At 35.0% G+C, this 18,157-nt stretch overlaps 1 long non-coding RNA gene across 4 annotated transcripts in view; it reads right to left on the bottom strand.

Moving 5' to 3' along the window:
• LOC136826221 (uncharacterized) overlaps positions 1–18,157 on the bottom strand; it is a 516,569-nt gene that overhangs the window by 425,207 nt on the left and 73,205 nt on the right. For all 4 annotated transcript variants that reach the window (XR_010849555.1, XR_010849554.1, XR_010849556.1 and 1 more), the window contains one exon: positions 15,261–15,316. This is a non-coding gene — a long non-coding RNA (uncharacterized lncRNA). The remainder of the gene's footprint in view (positions 1–15,260; positions 15,317–18,157) is intronic.

Below are 18,157 nucleotides of genomic sequence, written 5' to 3'. Positions count from 1 at the left end.
GTAACCAGTAGGTTCTTAGCCACGTAAAAAATAAGTCTAATCCTTCGGGCCAGCCCTAGGAGAGCTGTTAACCAGCTCAGTGGTCTGGTTAAACTAAGATATACTTAACTTTTCCCCAGATCCCAGTTAACTACGAAGAAAGCTTGATAGTTTTACTAATCTATTTTTATTTGCTAGCGTTACTTCAGATTATAAGAGCAAGTTCATATGAAAAGATAATACATTCAGGATACGAATCTTAAACGAACAATACGTCACTAGCACCGGTAAATATACATTTTCGCTGAGTAAAATGGAAACGACAGAACGAGCTCGGAATGACAAACGACCCAGTGAGCTGTTTCCGACCCTCACCCTCCAGCTGTGGGGCAAAAATCCAGTCGTTTCTGGTTATGAGGACAACACCGAAGGTGGGGTGATCTGCAGCCCAAAGAAGCCGGTTGGTTTTACTTTGGTCGGCGTACCGTTAGATGGCATCAGCATGGACTTTTTACAACTCATTTCCAGTTAAACGATTAGGAATGACGTACATGAAATCGCTTTTAAATTGGAATTTTCGGTTCACGTTTTGGTAAGGTTATGTGTACAACACCTTTTTTCAATAGAAGTTTGAGGTACATTCACACCTTACGTATAAATGATGGCCGTTTGCTTCTGATATGAATAATATATTTCTTCACGTTGACCGGATTTTTGGTCCTTCGTGATAAAGGTCTTTCCAATCTGACGTATGTGAGGTCCATATTGAGAGAAAAAAATTTATTTTATTTTGCTCTCAATAAATGTTAAATGTGTAGGACTCGTGCAGAGGTAACAACTCGCAGATAAAACTAACCGTTCAGAATACGTTTCCTTAAGGCCTGTAAGAATGGGATATGCTGTTTAATAATATAATGATTTAATAACATTTATAAATACGTTTAATCGTGGCCTTGACGGACATTTATTACTGACAGAACACAGGAAAGAAGAGTGGGGGTTTTAAGTAGATCTGTTTATAAGATACTTCCGATAAACGTAGTGTATACTAGTTGAGAATGAATTAAGTCTGTTCAATCTTGCAGTTGGGACTAAAGACAATGAATGAGTACACAAAGGACTTTTATTCAAGACACTATGGATTATAGGGCTTAAAGGAAGACACAGTAGCCTACCTGGCACATAAATTATAATTATTCTGTGATTGACAATTTCGAAAGCTTTCCCAGTATAAGTCTGATTTGAATATTTATCTATTTCCATTTCCTTCGAAATTTATTTTCGGCTGTGGGTCCCGAGTTTGTCCTTATTCCATTTACTAGAAGCAAGTAATATCGTTTCCCTGGACAGCTTGCCATTTAATATTATAGCCTGTTTGTTGCATTACTTCCTCTCTTTGTATGAGCGCAGTTTAATCAATAATATCTAAAGATTCCCTCTTTTATCGTCCGCTGCCTTGAACTCATTCCCTCCGTGTTTTTGCATTGGCTTAATACTAGATTTCCTAATTCCTCTAGGTTAATTAAGCCACACATTGTTTGCCTAGCTGGTGTAATTTTGTGCTAAAAGTTAAGTATACCTTGGTTTAACCAGACCACTGAGCTGATTAATAGCTCTCCTAGGGCTGGCCCGAAGGATTAGACTTATTTTACTTGACTAAGAACCAACTGGTTACCTAGCAACGGGACCTACAGCTTACTGTGGAATCCGAACCACATTATACCGAGAAATGAATTTCTATCACCAGAAATAAATTCCTCTAATTCTTCATTGGTCGGCCGGAGAATCGAACGCAGGCCCAGCAAAGTGCTAGCCGAGAACGATATCAACGCGAATTTTGTGCTGATCAATGTTTCGTATGATTCCTTTCATGATAGTCGGATTCATATGCTTACCCAATGGTTATTTTGGTTTTTAACGTCCCATATGACATGATAAATATCCATATCCATGGAACTACCCATAACCAACTTAATAAATGTCCTTCGCATGCCATGGGAATAGGTTATAAAAGTTTCCTCTCCGTAGAGCATCATTGTACTTTCTGACCCTCTGTCTCTAAGGCTTCAGTCCCAGAACCTTTTTATCCTAAGCATTTGTCGTTTATAACTTCAAAAGCCTCCGGACTTAACAATAGAGGTCATCCAACTTTTCTGTCCACTCCTCTTGTATATTCCCAAGATTTAATTTTTTTTTTAATTTGCCTGCCATCCCTTATTCAAAATAGTATCTCCTACGAAGGCCTTTCCTGCTAACATACATAAGAATCCTTTCCCAATCTGTCTACTCACGCCCTACGTATTTGTCATTCTGTGATACCAAACATCCCATGAATCCACTCCAGGAGATATAACCCATAAAATAACTGACTAGAGCGCAATGACCTTGGAAATCTAAAGACCCCGCCGTCATGATTTGAAGCTTCATGTATTTCACGACATGAAAGTAGGACAATCAGCACCGCAGTTACGCATGATATCCTCACATTTGTGGCAACAAAAGGAACAATGACTCGGGCCACGAAATGTGAGAATGATGATGGGGTAAACACTGATGAAGTGCGGGTAAGCGGTTACCTGCTCTAAATAATTACTAAGTACTCAAAGTGTCACCAATTCTATCCTTAAGAAAAGGCTGATTCGACGTAATTCTTTGTCAGTCGAATATCAAGAATCTTTAATTTTTAATTACCCGGCCCCCCCCCCTTTTTTTTGGTAGACAGATATCTTTCAGGAGGCCTGTCACTAATTGGGTAAAGCCGCAAGATTAAGCCCTTTGCTACATTAAACTGTTCAATCCAAATTTATCCCTTAGAAGACACGGATAAATTTAAGACACAGGACCTAAAATCAAAGCCTTAATGTTAATCGTGTAACAAAAGACGAGAATGAAAACAGATGTATGCCATAACATAATTACTGAGGAATATGCTAGGTGGTCGTAAAATAAGACGGACTGGACAATAACATGCTTTTTATATATATATATATATATATATATATATATATATATATATATATATATATATATATATATATATATATATATATATATATATATATATATATATATATATATATATATATATATATATATATATATATATATATATATATATATATACATATGTATATATATATATATGAGAAAATAGTCACGCACTAAAAGAACATGAGGCACGATAGACACGAGTGAAAGCAAAGTAATTGGACCAGTCAGTGATTAATAGCTGAGAGAATATGGAACATTTTCACGTAAACGGGCGAGGCTGTAATGAATTGGAGAATAAATTTAACCGAATGTAGGTCGGATCGCCCCTGACCAATCCACGAATTTTCGGAAAACATATCCGTAACGTGAACGGATAACCAATGCAACTTTATACAGTCAGTCGTACGATGTTAACAATATTTACAACGTGTAGCAATGGTCTCATTGATGTTTTATGTATAAGGAAATTGCAAAAGTTATTAGCTTTGTGTATGCGTGTATGCATTTATTATATGCATTTTTTTCCTATTTCGAATCATGACAATACCATTTCAAATATATTACCCGAATTCCACGATTAACTTGGTGCAGGATAGGAATGGCTATTCCTTCACTAAAATCTACGGTAATTAAGTATGTAAAGATTCTTCACATCTGGATTTAACGACATGGCTGTGGAAATAAGGTCACGGTCATTAATAATCCAAATCTGGTCGACCCATCAGATTTTAATATGTCGCTCGACGAGGAATTCTTATCCTATCCAGGCATTAGGAGAGAAAGGAACAAGAAGCTTCATTACTATTCATTTCACCCTAACTGGCCACTTCCTTTGGTGTGTGTGTGTGTGTTGGGGGGGGGGGGGGAAATTCTTGTACATAACTACATTAAGTGGAAAAGTCGCTTTTCAGGCAGCTTCACAAGGCCAGTGTAACAAAGCAATGAAACTACCAAAACAGTAAATCTACTGGCAAAGGAATCAAATATTTCCGATCAATGTTTCAAAAAAATATAGATTATAACATCATGTTACATTTAACTTCTTGATAATTAAATGTACAAGAGCCATGGCCTTCCAAACACATCTGACTCCACAGGACTAACCTACCTTCTAGTGGGAGTAAATTGACAAAAGGCTGAAACGACACAAGATGGCAAACTAATGGAAAGTGATCCCACCGTTAAGTGACTAAGCCGAGGCGCTATAACACATTGAAAGGTAAGCTCGAGTTACGAACATTCTCATACAGGGAATTTTCTAACTGTTGTGCAGCTTTTTGTGCAATTATTTCAGAGAGAGAATAGTATCAATCTTTAACATCAGCGGCTACCATGAGTTCTAATCCATATGCAATTGAATTGGATACTGAACCTGTAAGATTTTGTTCCTTCAAAATTAATGTAATTGGGGCGACAGTAGAAGACCTTACCTTATGTCACACAGACCAAAAAACTTGTAAACTAGAAATTTAATGACTGCGCATCCCTGTTACAGTGAATATTTGTTATCACATTTTTTATGCCACTGAGTTTCATATATATGTTGCACCTGGAATATGTTTTGTCGTATATTATAACACTTTTTTATTGATACTCTTGCTGTTATCAAATGTTTATCAAGATTTTAGTACCATTTTCTTTATATCTGTATGCTACAAACAATAAGCAATTAGTATGATGAAACGAAATCCCTCTCTCATTACTAATTTATGAAGAAAAAATAAACTTCATTATATTCACACCTCAATTTTACCCTAAATTGTATTTACGTTACATCCAGAAAACCTAAATCCCACTTGCTTATTCATCACCTCTTTACCTCTGCGGCACTTACATAATTTGAAGCTTCACGTTAAGCCCCAAAATATGAATGGTTACAGTTGCGAAGAAGAACCGGGAGAGGAAATTCTAGGTTGTGTCCGTCACTTCCGAATTCAAATTATAAGGTCTGGCTTAGAGCAGAAAGCTGCTGTAACACATGATTTGGTGATATGTTAAGTTTAAATAAGAGGGTATGCAAGTTAAGTTTCTCTGTGGTAATATTTCTGTTACTATATGCCATTTTTTTTATTCTGCCTTTTCTATTTTGCGAGCGGGTACTTTCTTGTTTTTTTTCACGATAGATATTTGTTTCACAGGATTCTTTTACCCCGTTTTATGCTGACCTTTTAATTTTATTTGCTACCTTCAAATGAATACAGCTTAAACTTTTTCATTTACTTTCTAAATGCTCTCTAAATCTACATCAACATCATAGCAAGATTTCAAGGGCGTTCGATTACAACAATCAATTAAAAATACCTACTAAGAGATATATAATCAAGAAAGAGACATATGTTCCAACCAGTCTTGCACTTACGAGTATCTGGGAAAGGGGATTCAGTTCCCAACTCTGCTTTTCCAACTAATAATTCTGGAAACAAGAGTTGATGACGCAAGTGTCAAAGAGAGATTTTCATATGAAGCGAGAATGTAGAAGTCTTTGTTATCGTACCCAACCGCATTAAGCGGTCTGAAATTATGGAGTGGCAATAGCCACACACACACACACAGAGAGAGAGAGAGAGAGAGAGAGAGAGAGAGAGAGAGAGAGAGAGAGAGAGAGAGAGAGAGAGGCTCTTACATTCTCGACGTTCCCGTGAAATTACAAAAAGATTTAATGGCGTGGGCGTTACGCGGTATGTAGGTTTCAGTTTAAACAGATTATGAAAAACGATATTTGAGCATCATATTTTTTCAGAATACGAGCTGTAGAGAATTATGAATAGCGAGAGAGAGACAGAGACAGAGAAATAGGAGCTATAGAGAAATATGAATACTGAGAGAGAGAGAGAGAGAGAGAGAGAGAGAGAGAGAGAGAGAGAGAGAGAGAGAGAGATTGTTATGAATACCGTTGCACAAAAAAGAAAATAAGGGAATGCATTGCTCCGTCTCTTACAAAGAACGTGCCTCGAGAGCTATTTTCTTCCTTAGCGATTAAAGCTCATGATTTTAATTAGTCAGAAAATCCTAAGACAAAGAAAAATGGCTGATGCTCATTTGCCATAAATCTCCCCTTTCCTCCCTCTTCATCAAATATCTTTCATCAACCCTCTCTGATAGGGGTCTAAAATATGGATATTTGTATTAATATGTCAAACGCCTGCTCTGCTCCAATATAAAAGGTGGTGGAGGGAAGGCGTGATTCTTGGTTCCGTCCGTCACTTGCCAATTCAAATTATCGGGTCTCATTTCTCCGAAGAGAGAAGGAGTTTCCCTTATTTATGGAAATGGTGAGTAGTTCGGTGGAGTGAAATGAAACGGGCAGTGGATAGAGAAGGTCAGCGACTAATGGGCAAGCTGATATAAAAGAACGGCCATAAAGAAGATATGATTTAAAAGAAGCAGCTTCTAATATGCCAGATTGTTACTTGGAATAAGGGAATTTCAGTTGCACTCATTTAACAGTTCTAAAAATAAACACTTAAATTTACTGAGAGAGAGAGAGAGAGAGAGAGAGAGAGAGAGAGAGAGAGAGAGAGAGAGAGAGAGAGAGAGATTCTTTTTATCAAATAATATTTCAGTGAACACCTGAATAAATAATCAAAGAAATTTACTAGAGAGAGAGAGAGAGAGAGAGAGAGAGAGAGAGAGAGAGAGAGAGAGAGAGAGAGAGAGAGAGAGAGAGAGAGAGATTCTTTTTATCAAATAATATTTCAGTGAACACCTGAATAAATAATCAAAGAAATTTACTAGAGAGAGAGAGAGAGAGAGAGAGAGAGAGAGAGAGAGAGAGAGAGAGAGAGAGAGAGAGAGAGAGAGAGAGAGAGATTCTTTTTATCAAATAATATTTCAGCGAACACCTGAATAAATAATCAAAGAAATTTACTCTCTCTCTCTCTCTCTCTCTCTCTCTCTCTCTCTCTCTCTCTCTCTCTTCTCTCTCTTCCTTCTTATTGCCCCACCCTTTTCTGTTGTAAGTTGTAAAGGAATTTTAATGAAATATTTTTACAATCGTACATTTTTCGTTCCAAATTCTGTATTCATTCTTTTCTTCCCCTTATAATACTTCTTTTTCTCCTCATTCCTTCTCTAGCTTTGGGTGCAATGACTTTAAAGAAAAACATAAATAAAATTCGTGCCAATGAATGAGCAAGACAAACATCACAAAATAATTTAAAAAGACGAACGCAGAGCTCCAGAATATCCGTGAATAGCAACGAACTCAATCTGACTTCTTCTTCTTTCTAATTTAAGAGACTCAACTATACCGTCTAGGCGGTACCGCTTTCTTTTCATTTGCTTTTGAAGATGTGTGTGACTCTGAGAGTTTGACAGAGAGAGAGAGAGAGAGAGAGAGAGAGAGAGAGAGAGAGAGAGAGAGAGAGAGAGAGAGAGAGAGAGAGAGAGAGTTAATTATCCTTCAGAGTGAATTTGTCCTCTTCATTTTGTTTCGTAACTGAAGTGAAGTGCTTTTGAGAAGTTCTCTAGTTGGTGACGTAATATTTATTTTTTATCTTCAGATGGTCATATGGAAATAAGACCCTGAATATTTTTTTGTTACTTTTGGTAAAGGGATACGAGAAGATTTTTCTATGTGTAATAAAAGGGTTGTTTATTTTATTTAACATTATGCACTGACTTTCATTACGTGTCAAATCCTTTAAATAATTTTTTTTTTGTGAAGGGTAAATTATTTTTTCTACGTACACTAAATGGATTGTTATTCATTTAACATTATACACTGACCTTCATCATGTGACAAATCCTCTGAAATATATCTTATACTTTTAGGAAAGTAAATGAACATTTGTAAAAATACAGCCTGGAGGTAAGACATATATCTGTTGAGAGAGAGAGAGAGAGAGAGAGAGAGAGAGAGAGAGAGAGAGAGAGAGAGAGAGAGAGAGAGAGAGAGAGTAAATTTATCTTTAAGAACACAAGCAAGAAAGAGAGGCAGTGGGGCTGTATCCACAAAGCTGTTTTAATATAATGGTATCTATATCATATGAGTGGATTTAAAATATTTATTCAGTGAACTGAATAAATGTTTTCTTCAGTATTTTCGAATTATTGCCCTATTTGCATTTCATCTCCAGGCTCTCTCTCTCTCTCTCTCTCTCTCTCTCTCTCTCTCTCTCTCTCTCTCTCTTTCTTCATGTGAAGAATAATATAAAACTCTTCGTCCATTTAAAAAGATAACATTCCCTGAAAGTCCAATCTCTTCACAGGTAACCTAACCACCAAACAAATTACGTTAAGAACAAGACCGAATCTTCATTTTATAATCACCTGCCCATTCCACGTTAACTGTCAGAGGAAATTACAGACCATTTCAGTTTTCTGATATGTATGGAAGATTTCATTGTATCCTTTAATAGTCCGGTTAATTACAATTTTCTAGGTAAGGCCAGCTTGCCCTTGCTATCCTGGCTTGAAAACCGGGAGGCTGAAAATTCCGTACTGGAAACTTCCTGAAAAATTCCGTACTGGAAACTTCCTGACTCAAGTTATTATTAACTGGGTAGGTTGAAATCCTCATTGTCTCCATATAACTAAGGTTAACAAAAGTGATCACTTTTCTTCCTCCAAGGTAATTCATTATTTGACATTTCCGAAATTTTCTTTTCATGAGGACCTATCCAGATCCAGGCTTAAATGAAGGAAAACAAACAAATCAATAAGCAGAAAAAGAGTTGGGTTTCGGGGGCAGGGATAAAACTATTCCTGACTTCATAAATTTACTATTAGTTCTGCACTAATCATTGTATAGGGGCTTGTGCTCTTGAAATGTGACAGATACGTACGTATTGCCATAAAAATTATGGCTAATAAATTAGGACACATGAGAGATATACAGTAGGTAAAGTGCAAAGTGTACAAGACATCCTATAAAAGTCTGAAAATGGAATATTCACTGGTGCAACTAAAGAATTTGGTGATAATAGTGAATACAATAACAAGAACTGTGTTTGATCCATAACGTTTCATAATATCCTTAACCATTAAATTTTATCTGCAAAAATCTACTTGTCTATATAACTGGAAAAAAAAAGATGTAAAATTATTTTTATATATTTAAAGTGAAACATTTACATGAAAACCGAATAATAATAATAATAATAATAATAATAATAATAATAATAATAATAATAATAATAATAATAATAATAATAATAATAATAATAATAATAATGTGTAGAACTCTCAATGCCGAGAACAGGAGTAATTTTGTATAAGGTCCACAATAATATATCAATAGCATGTGAGTCTTTATAAAACTGTATATAAAGCTTTTGAACCGTATCCTGGGTTCATTTTCAGTCCAACTCTGAAGATAAACCCAGGATAGGGTTCGAAAACTTTTTTATACATTTTTATAAAGACTCACATTCTGCTGATATATTATTGTGGACCTTATACAAAATAATAATAATAATAATAATAATAATAATAATAATAATAATAATAATAATAACAGTAAGCCATGCAACTCGAAGTAGCCTAACAGATTTTGACCCCTCATCTACAACACGCCAGTCAGTCAATCGCACTTCCGCGTCCATTACCAGCAAGCATTAAATTTTATTTTGATTTTCATCCCAGCTCTCGGGTCGCAAGAGGGCATTTAATGAGCGTTCAACATTTATCGGTTAATTGTCACTCCCGTCCATTCCAATTACCCGGACAATTTCAGTTTACTCTCGTTAGGAGGACTACACGACCAACGCCCCCTTATGAGGACCCGAATGGAAATTCCCTGATTATAGTCCCGGGCTAATTAGGTATATACCCCGAGAGGTTTCGGCTTAAGATTTCACTGAAGGGTCAGAGGGAACTGGGGTCTTCCTCGTCGTTATTTCTTTTGTTTGTTTTGTGCATTTTGTTTTCATGTGTTATTTTTTTTTTAATGCGTCAAGAGTTTCATTCTCCCACAGGATCCACGAATGGAAATGGACAGGAAATGAAAAAGATTAAAAAAATTGCTTGCATATTCGTCCATCCAAAGAAAGCCATGTAACTGTATCCCTTTGTCTGAGAGAGAGAGAGAGAGAGAGAGAGAGAGAGAGAGAGAGAGAGAGAGAGAGAGAGAGAGAGAGAGGCCTGGAATTCATAAGAACAGAAAGACGCCCAGGCTTTTCATACAATTTCCTTATAGTTACCATTCGTGCAAGGTCAAACGCAAAAAAAAAAAAAAAAACGAACAAGGATGTCATTATCTCATATACATATAGAACTCAAAGTAATTTCCCTTATGTTGGCGTCATTTGTAACTCCAGAATCATACCCTCTTCCACATATGGGACACGAATCATTTCCCTAACGGCAGAATCATTTGTAACTCTATCTTGCTATCCGGCTCTTTAATATCCTTCTTCACGTCCTTTTCTGAGTATATATCCAGAGTTAGTTACTAATAGGTCGTTGTTGGAGATGTGCTGCGTCAAATGAAATCTCATTATTGGCTGTTTTTTCTTGTTTACTGGTCCGCTGGTAAGGCCGCTAGTGTCGTGACATGCCGCTCAGATGTCGCAAGTTCGAGCCTCCCCCAGGGCGATGAAAAAATCACTGGCTCTGTATCATGATCAGTTACTGTCGCAGTGTAGGGTCTGCGGTGGGAGGGTGAAAACAACATTCTTTGGAAGCTTGAATTTCAAGTCAATGGCCCCTTTGGTGTGCATGTTCCAAGAAAATAGGTTTCATCTACGGAAATAATAATAATAATAATAATAATAATAATAATAATAATAATAATAATATTAAATTTTTGCTGGCCGTTAACGGAAATGCTTAAAACACTTGTAGAAGTTTTAGAAAGATATCCATAGTATTGTTTGGAGCCGCGGCCTTTTGCCCACAGTCATTCTATCGATCCTCATGGCAATCAAAATTAAAGACTATTGACAAGAAACATCGACTCCTGCCCAGTGCCATTCTACTGAGTCTAATATTTACCAGTAGAGCTCTTTCAAAATCCGTAACTGCAAGAAACATATTCGTTCTCTACGCCTGCTGGTCAGAGAATGCCCGAGTGAATGAATGTTTTAATGGACCTTCCCAGAACCGCTTTCCAATACTACTCTAAAGTTTTCTAAAATTACCTTTTATCAATTATTTTCCCTCTTTTCGGCTCCAATGTCCAGAGCTAGTTTTCTGGTTTCGCTGTGACAAATAGGATATTTCTTATTGGCTAGTTGGCGAGTCTGATTTCTGTATTTCTTTATTTATAATGAACAATCTGTTCAGCTCACGGACGAAGACAGATTGCTAATGAATTTACAATGGGCAGCTTAGTCTTCAATTATTCCTGTTGCTTCCTCTCTAATGCTCAAATGGATGCGAAGTTTGCAGTGCTCACTTTATTCAGATAAAACTACACAAAAAAGAAATCGTACAGAAAATGCTGATTGAAAATAAGTTTACTTGGTTTTTGTTTAATTACAAAGGTGAATGGAGGTTAGAATTTCATAATGTTATCACGGTCCATCCTTCGGTTATGTGTTCCTTACAGTAATATTTATTGGAATGGAATGAAATGTAAAACTCAGGCCAAAGGCTAAGAGCTGGGACCTATGAAGTCATTCAGCGCTGAAAGAGAAATTGAGAACAAAATGGTTTTAAAGTGTAAGACTTGGGAACCTCGTAGTTGCACTATGAAGGGGTGGTAAGTAAGGATGGCAAATAAGATTGGAAGAAAAAGACCATGAACGGAGGTACAGCAAAAAGAATGAAAGTGGCTGCAGCTAGGGGCCTAAGGAACGCCGCAAAGAACCTCAAGTAATGCCTACCGTAAAAGGAGTGAGGCGCAGTGGCGGCACTACCCGCTTACGGGAAGTAATATTTAATGAACCCACTTAAAATAAATTATTTTTTATTCAACTTAGAATTTTCTATTATTTCTGGTCTGAGGTTCAGGAGAAAGATTGTACCTTGAAGCGGAAGGGACATCCCATGTGGGAATCGATATGCGTGTACGAGTAATGGGTTTCACGCATATTGCGTCGTAAACAAATGCCGAAAATTCTGCCTTCGGGATTCCACCAAAGCGTAAAACTTTCAAAGAATGAATTCTGCACTTTCAGGCTCCGCATTTTTTATACATTAGTTTTACTGTCTCTTTTCGCAATATAAGCTTTTAGAAAATCCAGATACCGCGAAGGAAAGCAGAAAAGAATATCAGATTAGGAAGCAATAATAATAAATGATCATATACTCTCTTCAGCTCCACTGCTAACAGAAACTGAATCAAATAAAACAAGAATCTTTTTCAAAATGTGGAGAAAACAAAGTCAAATCTTTGTAGTAATGGAGATGTATAAGGATTTCCTCTGGTAAGGCAGTCCCATATGCACGTTAATATTTGGGTGTTTTGGTATTTATGTAAAGTCTGAATTGTTTAAAATTTCTTATCTGAACAGAATCAGGTCTTTATTATGTTTTTCCTTAAATGAAACTTAAATATATATAAATACATATATACATATATACACATACATATGTATATATATACATATATATTATATATACGTATATATATATATATATATATATATATATATATATATATATATATATATACAATTTCTTTTAACACTTACTAGCTTATGAAAGTAATAACACACAACCCCATGTATAAGGTTTGATGTACAAAAGCAGACGAGCTTTTTGTTCCAACAATATTACATGAGAAAGACGACAATGAATCCCGTACAGATGAATAAAATAAAGGAACCTAAGAAAACGTAAAATGAAATCATAGCATTAAGACATGATACGAAACCCACGCCATACCAAGCATTGCAAACATAACTCAAATAACCATAATGAATATATATTGAGTGATATGTGATTATACTGAGAGTGAGATGTTTTTAAAGAGAAATTACGTCACCACCTAGAGATGGTCTTAATATACCCCTTACCTCAGTTACGGAAACTATGGTGAACTCGAACTGTAAAACTAATAAACGGTCCTCTCCCCTTGTACGTGAAGTGAACCATTTAAATACTGGAATGGAACTCGTATGTATGGTATAATCCGGCGAGTGACGAAGAAAATCCATATTATCTCTTTTTTTTTTTCTCTTATGCCAGGGTACATTCATGCATCCTCCATTCCATTTTATTTCACTCTGATTTCTCTCCGATATTTGTTGTAAAATCCTGCACGCGTGTTTGTTCGATGCGTTGCATTCAAAGAGGGGAGAAAACGAAAAAGAAGCTATATGTATATATATATATATATATATATATATATATATATATATATATATATATAAATTTTATATATATATATATATATATATATATATATATATATATATATATATATATATATATATATATATATATATATATATATATATATATTCGTTTGTAAGTATTTGTATACGCGATTAAGCATTATATTGCGACGTTCTATTACTGGTCATACGAAGATTTTTTTAATTCTATTTACAATGACCATTTCTGAGAATTGTGTAATTTTGGAACTTATAAAATGCTACACAATATTATCAAAAATTACAAACAACAAAGCCGATTCAATCACTGGAACACAATAATGATTACAAGAGAGGACTGTGCATATATCGAGAAAATTAATTATAGAGTAATATTCGGACTTCTTAAAAAAAAATCATTGAAATTTTGTGTTATTTAATCACATTTTCCGCCACCAATATAAACACGAGCAATCAAATGCGTATGATATACAGTAAAACTACTACATTCCTTTTCTGTAGTTTCGCTACATAGATATCTATTTCCAAAGTGGATACAAAATTGTTCAAACCCCTTTTCGTCGGTGGTTCCTAATCCCTCAACGTATTCAGCATTATTTCTGATTCTCGCTACTCTCGTACTCTGAATATTTCAAAACGGTGTTCTGCTACTCGGGAAGACACTAGCCAAATTCCGTGTTTTAGATATAACATGGTCGGTTACATATCTGGGGTTATAACAGAAGTATGAGAATTTCACTCCAGGGCACGTGTTGTGACAAAATTTAGGATTCAAAATGTGTATTCTTTTGATCATTTCTATGGTTTATATCTAATTACGAATTGAAGCAAACTACTTCTTACTATTTTATTTCTATTATAATATATTACTATGGCTCATACCTAATTGAGAATGGAAACAAAATACTTTTTAACATTTTGTTTATATTACGATATATTGCTATTTCTCTCTCTCTTTCTCTCTCTCCCTCCATTCATTTTAATAAGAACCTTTAACATTTTGTTTCTAATATGCTACTCTCTCTCTCTCTCTCTCTCTCTCTCTTTACCTAATATCCCCTTTTAACGTAATGTTAGGGATTATTAAAAGTTCTTTCTTCATATCATATATTTTTTTTTATTATTTTAGAATCTCGTTGCATTAGACCAAGAAAATGAATGCAAACATGTCAAGAGAAATTAGTTATACAAGGAATCAATGCAGAATTGCCCGTGTAGTTTTAAATAAGAGAGGCTTAAAAATGGCAATAAGCAAATATAAAAGGGGAAAGTGATCGGAACTGAACGAGACTAAAAGCAAAATCAAGCGAAACTCACGCAGAACACGAAAGCAAACAACGAAAATGGGAACCTGACGTGTCGGAAACCTAAAGTTACCGCAAGTTCCTGAGCTTAATTTGAGTTTACTTTTCCACCAAACGTGTTATTTCATTTACTCGAACGTATGATTATCTGTCATAAACAAAGAATGCCTTTTCCTTTAAGAGGGTTTGTCTTCTTCCTTTCCTTCTATGATATTTGATCGCAGTTATGACTATTTTGGAGTCTAGACGGCTAGACTGATGTTAAGCATTTCCTGATTAATTATGAAAGGAATTCGACGCTTCCCGATATTACATAATCAAATGTCAAGGTACAATGCTACTTATGTTATTTGCTGTAACATAATGTGTTTTTTCATTTGTTTTCTCAACTACAGAGGACCTGATCTTTTTCTATTGCATAACCAAATGTCAAGGTACAATGCTATTTATGTTATTTGCTGTAACATAAAGTGTTTTATCATTTGTTTTCTCAACTATAGAGGATCTAATCTTTTTCATTCATGATACATATATATATATATATTATATATATATATATATATATATATATATATATATATATATATATATATATATATATATATATATATATATATATATATATATATATATATATATATATATATATATATATATATATATTATATATATATATATATATATATATATATATATATATATATATATATATATATATATGTGTGTGTGTGTGTGTGTAAGGTCACGTATAAATTTTCCTTACCTTTCCTCTCCTTTCTCTTTCAATTCCATCTAGACGTCTGGCTCGTCTGCTCTCATCTGGAAAGAAATTTGATAAAATTAAATCACTATTGCTCAACAACCAGTATCTCATTTCAAGAATCCTTCAATAAACTCAAACCACCATCCTCTTATCTACCTAACAGATGAAGACCTTGAAATTTCTGAATTAGCCTTCGATTTCGTAAGTCCCGTATTCCTGATACAAATTGCCTCGCGTGATTCCATGGTTGCTGGGAACGAACCCTCCACATACGCATCTGATAAATGCAGAATGTTCATAAAATTCAAATCTCCGACGAAGTTAAAAACTGACAAGCTCGTTGTTACGCGCGATAATGGACTTGGAAGAGCAGAGAATGATAACAGCGATGCAGCCCGTTTCGTAATATGATCAGATAAGAGAGATAGCCAGTTTTCAGCTGGAAATGAATAAAAAAAACTTATCACTTTTTTCACTCCTTTAAAGACAGAGAGTTAGCATTCTGTGGGCAAAGATGATGACGAAGTTCGTTGGCGCTATATTACTTACCAGACGGTTTTTCGAACAGATATTTGTCAAGATTAAATTGCTCTGTTTTATCGATTTTTTTTATTGTACGATATGTATTTACTCAACTACTGACCTAATAGGAATCACGGATGAACTAGCATTGAGTTGACGTGCATATTACTTCTTTTTTTATCTAAGCATCTAATAACATCATTTATCTTTCACCGATATAAAAAAAAATGCATGAATACGATTGATTTTTTAAGAAAAGGTAAAAAACGATATCCTGCAATTCATTCTCTACACCCTCACATCTCCTACTTTTGGGGGAGAGAGAATAACAATTAATATGGAAGGGAAAACTTTATTTAACTCCAGAATATAATTCACTGCACCTATTTAATTAGTATAGATTTTATTCGATTAGTTTTGATCAAGGCAATTCAGCTTATTATGTCACGGAGTCAGGAAAACATTAGTAAACTGAATCTACTGGACGATTGAAAAGACGGCAAACAGCAATATCCCTCAAAGATCCTCTAATATGTAATAGGAAAGTTTATCATTATTTAGATTACCAATATTTGTTGATAGTTTTCTTAAAATATTCCATTAAAATACAAAGATCTGAATGGTTTTCTCATCAAAATAAACGAAGATGAGGTTTCTAGTTAAGCATTAATATTTTCTAAGGAAGGACGGAGTGTGCTGATTTCATAAATTTTTTATAATAGCATTTGTAATTATAGGAAATTTGAAACCGCATCATGATGGATTATAGAAAAGCCATCTCAGAATATAAAACAAACGATACATTATTACATTTATGTTAACATAAAAAAATATACTTAAGGCACTGAAAAGGTATCCCAGGTTATAAAAATAAATATACATCAATCTGTATTACATCAATGAAAAAGAATGCAGTCAAGACAAGCATTATGTCATTAACAGAAGAAGTTTCAAGATCCACTTCGTCTCAGTGACGAAAACGAACGAAGAGATACACAGCAACTCAAACTGTACGACTGACTGACGTTCCCTTCCTTCTTTTCTTAAGGGGTTTACCTCCTAAATACCGGGGCGAATCCCAGACGTGCCATCAAGACTGTATGGATTAATCCTTGAACGAGGAAAGAAATGGGAATTGTTTTCTCTTTTTATCGAAATATTTTCAGTTTTCTTTTTTTTTTTTTTTTGTTCGTTTGTTCTTTGTGCCATTATTGCTTGTTTCTTGTTTGTCTTTCTCTTTCGGATTCCGAATGCCCTCCTTTTTATTATGCATCCTTTTTCCAATATTTTAGTTTTTCTTTTTTTTTTTTGTTCGTTTGTTCTTTGTGCCATTATTGCTTGTTTCTTGTTTGTCTTTCTCTTCCGGATTCCGAATGCCATTTTCGTGTTATATATGCTGTTAGAAAAGAGGACATCAATAAAGGGAACGAGAAAAGAAGACAGGAATAAAGGCTGCGAAAGTCAGGAAACATGACAGCTATAAAGTGTATTGTATTGGATTTACAACGTCGCCAAGAGGAAAAGAATTCGAGCAGGAAGAAGAATAAGGAGATAAAGATAAGTAAACAATATTTTGTCAATTTCTCAATATGCGTTGCAAAGCGCATCAAGGAGGGCATTATTAATCAAGTAAAAAAATGCGCCGAAGTTTCTTCGGCGCAATCGAGTTTTCTGTCCAGCCGCTACAGCGTAAAATCGAGGTCACCGAAAATGGATCTATCTTTCGGTGGTCTCAGTATAATGCTGTATGAGCCGCGGCCCATGAAACTTTAACCACGGCTTGGTGGTGGCCTATCCTATATCGTTGCCAGAAACACGATTATGGCTAACTTTAACCTTAAATAGAGGCTAGAGGGCTGCAATTTGGTATGTTTCATGATTGGAGGGTGGATAATCAACATACCAATTTGCAGCCCGCTAGCATCTGTAGTTTTTAAGATCTGAGGGCGAACAGAAAAGTGCAGACGGCAGACAAATAGCCATCTCAATAGTTTTCTTTTACAGAAATCTAAAATGAAGATATGGTAGCTGTCAAATGTTCACAGCTAGTTTCGAGGTAATGGGAAATCGGTGACGAACAGCAAAGATATCTAAAATGAGACAGAAGAAAGTTATTGAGAATTCCTTGAGGAAAATATCTTTATTCAATCTGGTATTTCAAGCCTCGAACAGTCCTTAATAATATCCATTATCAAAACATTTGTTATTGCACAACAATGATGAGGATACGGTTGCTTCAATTCACTACTATTTATTTGATTTCTGGAGATATATTTTTTATAAGACGAAACAAATTACTACGTCAAGTAATAATTTGAAGAGTTAGGCTGGCAGATGAGAAAACAGATCCACAAATTCTAGAGTACCGTGAAGTC

The sequence above is a fragment of the Macrobrachium rosenbergii genome, chromosome 40, assembly GCF_040412425.1.
Source record: "Macrobrachium rosenbergii isolate ZJJX-2024 chromosome 40, ASM4041242v1, whole genome shotgun sequence".
Taxonomy (NCBI): Eukaryota; Metazoa; Arthropoda; class Malacostraca; order Decapoda; family Palaemonidae; genus Macrobrachium; species Macrobrachium rosenbergii.
This window is presented reverse-complemented; position numbering and strand designations above follow the sequence as displayed.